The sequence below is a fragment of the Solanum verrucosum genome, unplaced genomic scaffold (genome assembly GCF_900185275.1).
Source record: "Solanum verrucosum unplaced genomic scaffold, falcon-dt-bn FXZP01000147.1, whole genome shotgun sequence".
NCBI lineage: Eukaryota > Viridiplantae > Streptophyta > Magnoliopsida > Solanales > Solanaceae > Solanum > Solanum verrucosum.
Window position 1 is genome coordinate 3,422,984 of NW_026020343.1, and position 9,199 is coordinate 3,432,182.

The 9,199-nt window shown below is 31.6% G+C and overlaps 1 protein-coding gene across 2 annotated transcripts in view; it reads right to left on the minus strand.

Annotated features, from left to right (window-relative positions):
• Positions 1–9,199, minus strand: part of LOC125837375 (probable protein phosphatase 2C 10) — a 1,808,044-nt gene that overhangs the window by 858,385 nt on the left and 940,460 nt on the right. The window lies entirely within an intron of this gene.

The window sequence follows — 9,199 nt, forward strand, 5'->3', positions numbered from 1 at the left end:
GACACAAGTGGAAATGGAAGTTAATAAACTTTATGGTTATCCAAAGAAGAATAGTGGTAATACGTATGCTAGAAAACCTAGTATGCAAACTTACTACTATCCCAGACCAACTCCTCAAAATGTCTTAATAGAGGAAAGAGATTGGAATCAAACTAACATCTCTTATAGTGGAAGCGAGATTTATGAATGGAATCTTGATGGTTTGACTGATAGACAATAAACTATTTTAGTTCATAGGATGCTTATGTATGCTACCATCTTCAAAAATGTTAATAACACTGACAGGACTATTTGCAAGATGATTATTGTAGGTTTTACGGGTCAATTAAGAGGTTGGTGGGATAATTATATGACCCTTGATGCAAAAGCAGCAGTCATAAATGCTAAGGCTATAGCCGAAGGAGTTGATAACCTAGGATTTGCTTTAGTCAAAAATAGAGAAGACACTGTCTATACTTCAGTCTTGACCATCCTAGAACATTTTAGTGGTAGATTTACCAATCAATATGAAACCATTAGAACTTTACTTAATGGTCTTAGATGTAGACATTTAGGTGAGTTTAGATGGTATAAAGATACTTATTTAAGTCGGGTAATGGAACTTCCCGAAAATGGCTTAGAATTCTGGAAAGCCAAATTTATTGATGGTTTACCTCTTTTATTTGCAGAAAGAGTGAAAAAGACTCTTAGAGATCCGCAAGGAATTATTCCCTATAGTAATTTTACTTATGGAAAGCTTATTGGGGCTTGTACGCAAGAAGGCATAAATTTGTGCAATGAGTTAAAATTCTCAAGATAGCTTAAGATGGATAAGCTTAGAGAAAAGTCTCAATTGGGAGATTTTTGTACTCAGTTAGATTTACCAGATGCTTCTAAAAGTACCAACCGAGAAACTTCTAAATCAAAATCTCATAGATCTCATCATAAGAAAAGAAGATCTAGAAGAAGGACTAGAGAAGAAATAGATGAGCGTAGGGCTCATCGTAAATCTCATAGATTTACCAAGAATAGGTCAAGGCGAGATCTTGATAAGATTAAGTGTTATAAATGTGGAAAATTTGGGCATATAGCTCCAAATTGTAAGCTGGAAAAGCTTAAGACTCTAGAACTTGATGATGATATTCAAGAGAAGATTTGTAGTTTTCTATATACATCTGGTTCCGAATCAGATTATGATGATTCTGAAGCAAGTTATGCAACAGAGGATGAGCAACCTGAGTCATCTAGTAAGGTTCAACAAGATTCGAATGATGCTTGCAAATGTCATAGTGATATTTGTCACTGCGAACATGATGAATTCTACAAGCTGCAATCTCAGTTCGAAGACATGAATATGTTCACTATCACTGCAGACAATGTGATAGAACTTTTAAAAGAAATTACCGATAATACTCTTCGTGAAAAGATCATTCAATTGGCTGCTGGTAAAACTAGCTTTTCATCTAATATTCCTAATGATAAAAAGGTTAATAATAGAGTTTAATTATTTGCTCCTTACTCCTTGTCTGAAGTTCATAATAGACTCTCTTCTAAACAAGCCATGGTTATTCATGATACCTCTTTTGATGATTTAAAAGGAGAAATTGAACATTTGAAGGAAGAAATTAAATTTCTTAAACAAAATCATATTATTTATGATCACCGTCTTACTCAGATTGAGTCTGCTAATAGCAAAGGAAAAAATAAGGTTGATGAATCTATTGCTGAAGAAAATACTCTTGCCAACACTTTGAATATTGATCTAAAACAAAATATGTTTTTAGGAATGATGCAAATTGTTACAGCTCATAAATGGTATGTTAAATGTACTATATTAATTGATAATACTTTTTCTATAACTAACATTGATATGATTGATAGTGGTGCTGATGTGAGTTGCATTCAAGAAGGTCTAGTACCTACTAAATATTTTGAAAAAACAACTCATATGGTTAAATCTGCATCTGGTCATGCTTTAGATATAAAATATAAATTATCTAATACTCGTATTTGCCAGAATAAAGTTTGTATTCCTCACTTCTTTTTCTTAGTAAAAAATCAGTTATACCCTCATATTATTCTAGGAACTCCTTTTATAAATGCAATTGATCCTTTTACCAATATAAATGTTAAAGGATTTTCTGCTACTTATAAAAATCAAGATATTAGTTATATTTTTATCACCGAGCCTATTTCTAGAGATATTAATGCTCTAATTGAAATGAAACAAAAGCATGTTGATTATTTACAACTTGAGATATTTAGTATGAACATATTCGATACTTTAAAATCTGCTAAAGTACAGGAAAAGATTAAACTCATTTATGAAAAAATGGTCATTGATATTTGTGCTGATCATCCTAGTGCCTTTTGGAATCGGAAAAAGCATATTGTAACTCTTCCATATGAAAATGATTTCTCTGAGGAAAATATCCCTACCAAATCACATCCTTGTCAGATGAATACCGAATTAGTTGAATTCTGCAAAAAAGAAATTGATAATTTATTACAAAAAGGTTTGATAAAGCCTTCCAAATCACCATGGTCGTGTACTGCTTTTTATGTTAATAATGCAGCAGAAAAAGATTGAGGTGTTCCCAAGTTAGTTATAAATTATAAACCTTTAAATAAATTTTTAAAATGGATTAGATATCCTATTCCAAATAAAAAAGATTTATTAACCAGATTATATGATGCTAATATCTTTTCAAAATTTGATCTAAAATCTGGATATTGGCAAATCCAAATATTTAGAGACCATTCATATAGAACGACATTTAATGTTTCGTTTGGACAGTACGAATGGAATGTAATGTCTTTTGGGTTAAAAAATGCTCCCTCAGAATTTCAAAAGATAATGAATGATATCTTCAATCCTTATTTGAATTTCATCATAGTTTAAATTGATGATATTTTGGTTTACTCAAAGACTCTTGAAATGCATTTTAAGCATTTAGACATTTTTAAGAAAATAGTTATTCAAAATGGTTTGGTCATATCTAAACCTAAAATAAGTCTTTTTCAAACAGAAGTTAGATTTTTGGGTCATTTGATTTGTCAAGAAAAAATGACTCCTATTCAGTGATCTATTGAATTCGCATCAAAGTTCCCTGATATTATTACAGATAGGACGCAATTACAGCGGTTTCTGGGAAGTTTAAACTACATTTCCCCCTTCTACAAATATTTGTCTCGAGATTTAGCTCCGTTATACGACAGGCTAAAAAAGGATCACAAGAAGCCTTGGACTAATAGTCTCACAGATCTTGTAAAGACTAATAAAGAAAGAGTTAAATCTTTGTCTTGTTTAACCCTTGTTAATCCTGCTTGGCCAAAGATTGTAGAGACGGATACGTCTAATATTGGGTATGGAGGCATATTGAAACAAATTAATCCGCATAATAAAAATGAATATCTTATTCGATTTCATTCAGGAAAATGGAGCGATGCTCAGAAAAAATATGCGACGGTAGCTCATGAAATGTTAACTATCGTTAAGTGCGTATTAAAATTTCAAGATGATTTATATAATAAAAAATTCTTGATAAAAACTTATGCTCAGTCAGTCAAGTATATGTTTGATAAAGATTTTAAACATGATGCGTCTAAGTTAATATTTGCTAGGTGGCAGACACAATTAGCCCCTTTTGTTTTCGAAATTCATTATAAAAATGGAAGTGATAATTCCCTCCCAGACTTCTTATCTAGAGAATATCTTTCTTCTTATGGGTTTTCTTGACTTCTTTCCTGATAAAGATTTTGTTACGATTTTGAAGGCAGTTCCTCTTAATAGAGATTTACAGGAAAATATATTATGGAGAATTATAGACGGAATGGTAATGGATATCATCAATAATTACATGATTGAACAAGAGCTTTATGAAAGATTTTATTGTTATGAAGTTTATAACCTCTTGAATGATTAAAACTAAATGCTATGTTTGCAGGATGGATCCTCCTTAGATAACCAAGGCTAGAGGAAAAGGTAGTTATACTCGCGGAAGGGGAAGAACATCCTCATCGAAAACATTCAGATCGTCATATGGATCCTCGTCTAGCTCTCCAATTATACAAAGGGGAGGAATGAGTTTATATAACTTAAGCTTTAGAACGCAAGAGAAAGCCTCTTCAATACATCTGGGAGATATTCCAGAAAGTGATCCATTACATGCTCAACTACAAGAATTTTTAACATAAAAGCAAGGTAATACTTTTGCTTCAGTCGCCAAAGAAGACGTTGATGATATCAAAACATATGAAAAGGTAGAAAAAAGAGAAGTGATATTTCTATTAGAAAATTCTGACATACAGAGAAGAAAAGAGCCTTGAAAGATATTCCAAAGGTATCTAGTAAATGGGCTCTATTTCCCGGGAGAGTCATACAAAACTCGAAAATATTATGAAACTCTGATGATAAGCACAGGTGTTGAATTTCAACACTTTTCAGGATATAATACAAGTGAGAATGTTTATAACTTCTCTAAAATGATTATAAAGCACATCATTCATATTGAAGATTGGGGTATTTCCTCAATGACTGAAAGACAATTCAGTCTGAACAAAGTCATGGTAAGCTTTACCTATTGGGATTATGTTCAGGCATTTAATAAAGTCCTCTGTTATAACAATGAGAGGCACAAACATACTTGGTTTATAAATGTATGTGCCAAGATATTTGTTAACCCTATTCCAAATTGGTTTTTAAACTGGTGGTCATACCACGGGCCAACCATAAAAATATTGTCCGAACCATTTCTCAAGTTATACCAAGAATGGGTCAAGATTTCCCCAGCTCTCAACAAGTTATATCATCAAGAACATATTTGTTATTTTCAACAAATTGAACATATATTTTTTTTATAGAATTCTCTGTTCCATGGATTCACAAATGGGTTCCAGAAGTAGATTTCACTGAGGAACAAATCCCTTGCCTATACAGAACTTATTATAATAATTTTTGGGACAAGTTGTTGAAGAAGGATCCTCAAACAAATTCTATATACGGACAAGAACTGCTGGATCTAATAACAAAAACCATACACGATTATAAATTGATTTCTAATAAAGAAATTATGACTGATGATTCAACCTCCATAAAACATATGGCTAGAAAAATTTCTAATCATGATGAAGGAGAACAAGATGAAATGATTATGAAGTATCTAGAAGAAGTAAAGAAAAAGATTCTTCTAAATCTAACTCATTACACAAAATCAGATTCATCAATGCGTATTGAAACAAGTGAAGATATGCGCGAAGCTCAACCATATGAAGAAAAAAGTCCAGTAGATGCACTGAAGAAAGCCGAAGATTTTTTGGCAAAACTAAAGGACAAGATGTAGCAGTGTTAAGCTTTTACGGAACAGTAAAAAGCCCGGACTACTGTAGCAACACTGTAGCTCAACAGTAGATACACTGTTACCAGGACCCAGATAGGGGCCCAGTATCCTATACAAAGATGCTTTCTTTTCCTATAAATAAGTTTGTTTTTCTTTAATTAAGGAGCAGGTTTTAGAAACCCTCTCTTCCGTTTTGCACTCTCTCTTTCTTGTAAGCTTTTCTTACTAAGTTTTGTAAGCTTGCCGGATTTTGGCCGGAATAATAAAGTGTGCGGTTTGGTAACAACAAGGTACTTTCTTTTCTCATTCTTCCTGTCTTTTACTTTTATAAATTCTCCAATCTAAGCCGTGACTATGTCCAGCTAAAAAATTATATCTATGCCGGATAACTAACTTCTCTCTTATATAGACCATGAATGGATCTGAACTTTATTTAAATATAGAAGAATTTTAGTATGGCTTCTCGACTTGGTTCTGAGATTGAGGTACAGTCGGATCTAGTACTACTTTTATTGGCTTTATCTTTGTGACTCCATCTGATGGGCCGTGGTTTTTAGCCCGAAAAAGAGTTTGATAAGTAGGGCACCTGATACCCGGTTAGAACTATCAGACACATGGGCTCAATAAAAGTATGTATTAGCGTCTTGACAGGCCCTTTGCTTGGGTAAAATAATTAAACCATGCAGTCTAAGAAACTATGTTAAAATTCTTGTGTATAGTAATAATAATAATAACAGTAATAGTAATAATAATAGTAATAATAATAATAATAATAATAATAATAATAATAATAATAATGAAATAATAATAGTAATAGTAATAGTAATAGTAATAATAATAATAATAATAATAATAATAATAATAGCAGCAGCGGCGGCGGCAGCCAACAGCAGAAGCAGCGGCGGCAGCAACGACAACATTAATAATAATAATAATAATAATAATAATAATAATAATAATAAAGATGATTTATAGCAAAAAAAATATTTTAAAACAATAACAATCAAAATAAACGCCCAAGGTATGTGTTTTTACCTCTAGGATCGGACCTTTGTTTTTACTATGGGACTTGCAACCTAAATTCTAGGATTTGTGTCTTCACTTTTGTTTCGAAGTATTTTTGATACGCTCCACCCCTGAAACTTTTCCTGAAAACACTTTTAAAAACACTTGAATCCACTATGTAATTGACAATTTGGCTACGTGGAAAATTTTGAAGAACAAGGAAGAAGAATAATTAAGAAGAGCTGCATTTGGCAGAATGCCTTACAACCAGGTGCAGACCCAGGATTTTCATTCAGGGGGTTCGAAAAATAAAAGTATAAACGTGTAAATAAGCCAACAAAAAAAAATTCAAGGAAGTAGTAGTATATAGTTTATAGGTACAAAAAGTTAGTTTCGTTACAAGAAATCCGAAACTAACATAAGTGATTACAGTGAAACAAAAAGTTAGCCCTTTAAAATATGTCAAATCAACAATAGAATATTATGGGAGATGATTTTAGTATTTGGGTTTTGAGTGTTGGGGAAGAACAAGAAAGTGATTTAGGGATTTAGAAAGTGAAAAAGTTATTAGCTTTTAGGAATGGGAGTATGGGACCCTTGAATTTTTTGGGTTTAACACCACATTTTAGCACTTTTTATTAAAAAAAAAACTGAAAGTAAAAAACTAAAAAAAAAAAACGCTAACCCAGGGATTCGATCCCTAGACATCAAGCTTAATATTGAAGGGAGCTGCCGCTGGGCTATCTCCTTCACCTTGTCATTCAGGAGGTTCAAAATATATATCCACATAAATCCAGAAAATTCACCTTATATATACAGTGTAATTTTTTATCGAGGGGATTCAGATGAACCCCTGGACAACATGTGGGTTCGCCCCTACTTACAACGTCCCCCCCCCCCCCGCGACTCTGCGGGTGTCATTGCAACTTGCAAGCCATTTTTGGTCCTAATTTTTTCATCTAAGGACTTAATTATTTTGTTTGAGACTTTTTCTTAAGCCTATTGTTATTATTATTATTCCATAAATACAATTTTAACATATCTTTTGACCTAGAAAAAGCTAAAAGCCGTCGTGGAATAAGAGAAGTTTAGGTTCATCTTTTCTTCTTCATATTTATTTATTTTGATATTTTTATTTGGATGATTTATTGTAATTCCTTCATGTCTACGTAGAGTTAAATTTCTCACCTAGAAATATGGTAATTGCAATTATTATCGTATGAACTAGAATTGACTTGCTAAGATATTTATAGTCGTACTATGGCTCGTGTGGTTACTTCTTCTTCAGTTTAATTATTTGTTTGTTTGAATACCATTCAAATACTATCTGTGACTCGTAAATTAGATTAAAAAAGAGGAAATTTGCAAGTGTAATAAGAAAAATTAGAGTTTGGTTGTGATTCTTATAGGGAAAGGGAAATAATTAGCTAACATGTATAGGAATGTACATGTTAGCCTTGCAGTTGATATTGATGATATTTCACATGCACTTTACCATTGATCGACGATCATAGAAAAATAGGCATTAGGAATAATTGAATTGTCATAGAGCTATTAGCAAAACGCTGAATAAAGTATTATCAGCCTCCAACTAGTAATCCAATAAAAACTAAGAGTCAGTTCGAGTGATTAATCAACATGATTGCTAGTGAATCGATTGATCTAGATCGATTTCATCTCATTGTTAACAAAAAAAAATATGTTCTTCCTTGGTTAATTGTTCATTGGTTAACTTCTTTTTATCTTTAGTTTAGTTAATTCAAAATATAATTTCGACTTTCCACTGGAATAAATAATTAACAATAATTTAATTTAGTAAATAGTTAATCGACAAATTTATGTAGGTATGATATCTAAACTTAAAATTTTATATTACTTGTATGATCACGTTCACTTGCGTGTGTTTGGAACACAATGGTTTTACACGATAAATTTAAATAAATTTTTATTTCCAATTTGACCTAAACTATCAAATGTATTGAGAGGGGTATCATTGTAATTTTGATATTTTATCCCAATTTTTTAAAAATATTTTAGAATAGTAATCTCACATAGATAGTTTATTTGACCAAGCTTTTAGAATGGAAAAGTGCTATTTTGAGAAAGTTAGACATAATATATGTTGAGTCAAAATTTCTTACCTAATATAACCCAATTATCAACTATTATGATAAATGACCACATCCACTTTTAATTGCAAATGAAGTACAATTTCGTTTTCTTCTTTCCTTCTTAAAATTGTTGCAAACTTGTTGGAACTATTCAGATTTACAGGACCATGAAAAGACATATTGTCTGTTGATGATTTAAAACAGATTGAGTTTACACTTGTTGTTTTCCTAGGACAGAATATTAATCATATATGAATCATGCAATCAATGAAAGCCTATAAGCATAAGTGTAGTACGATGTATGAAATTCATTTGCTATCGAAACATCAAGAGAAGCTCATACTTAAAATTTGAGATTGTTTAGAGAAGATTCGAGTTGGTCGAAATTGAAAAACTCCATATTCATCCTTTAAAGCTTCTTCAAAGTTTGATTTTAAAATTCGATGTGTCACAAACGTGAATCGTATCGAGTGAATAATAAATCAAAAGACTAGAAACATCGCAAGGAACTCATATCTAAAATTTGGAACTGTTTAGAAGGAATTTGTGTTGGTTGAGATTTTCGAGGGGGATCCGAGTAAATGCATATGTATATACATCTGTGATACACTGTTATCGACTATATACACAATATACACTATTTATACAATATTATAGATTAATTACTTACATATACATATACACAATATACACTATTTATACAATATTATAGATTAATTACTTACATATACATACAACCATTTTTTGTTATCTGTACAGCTATCT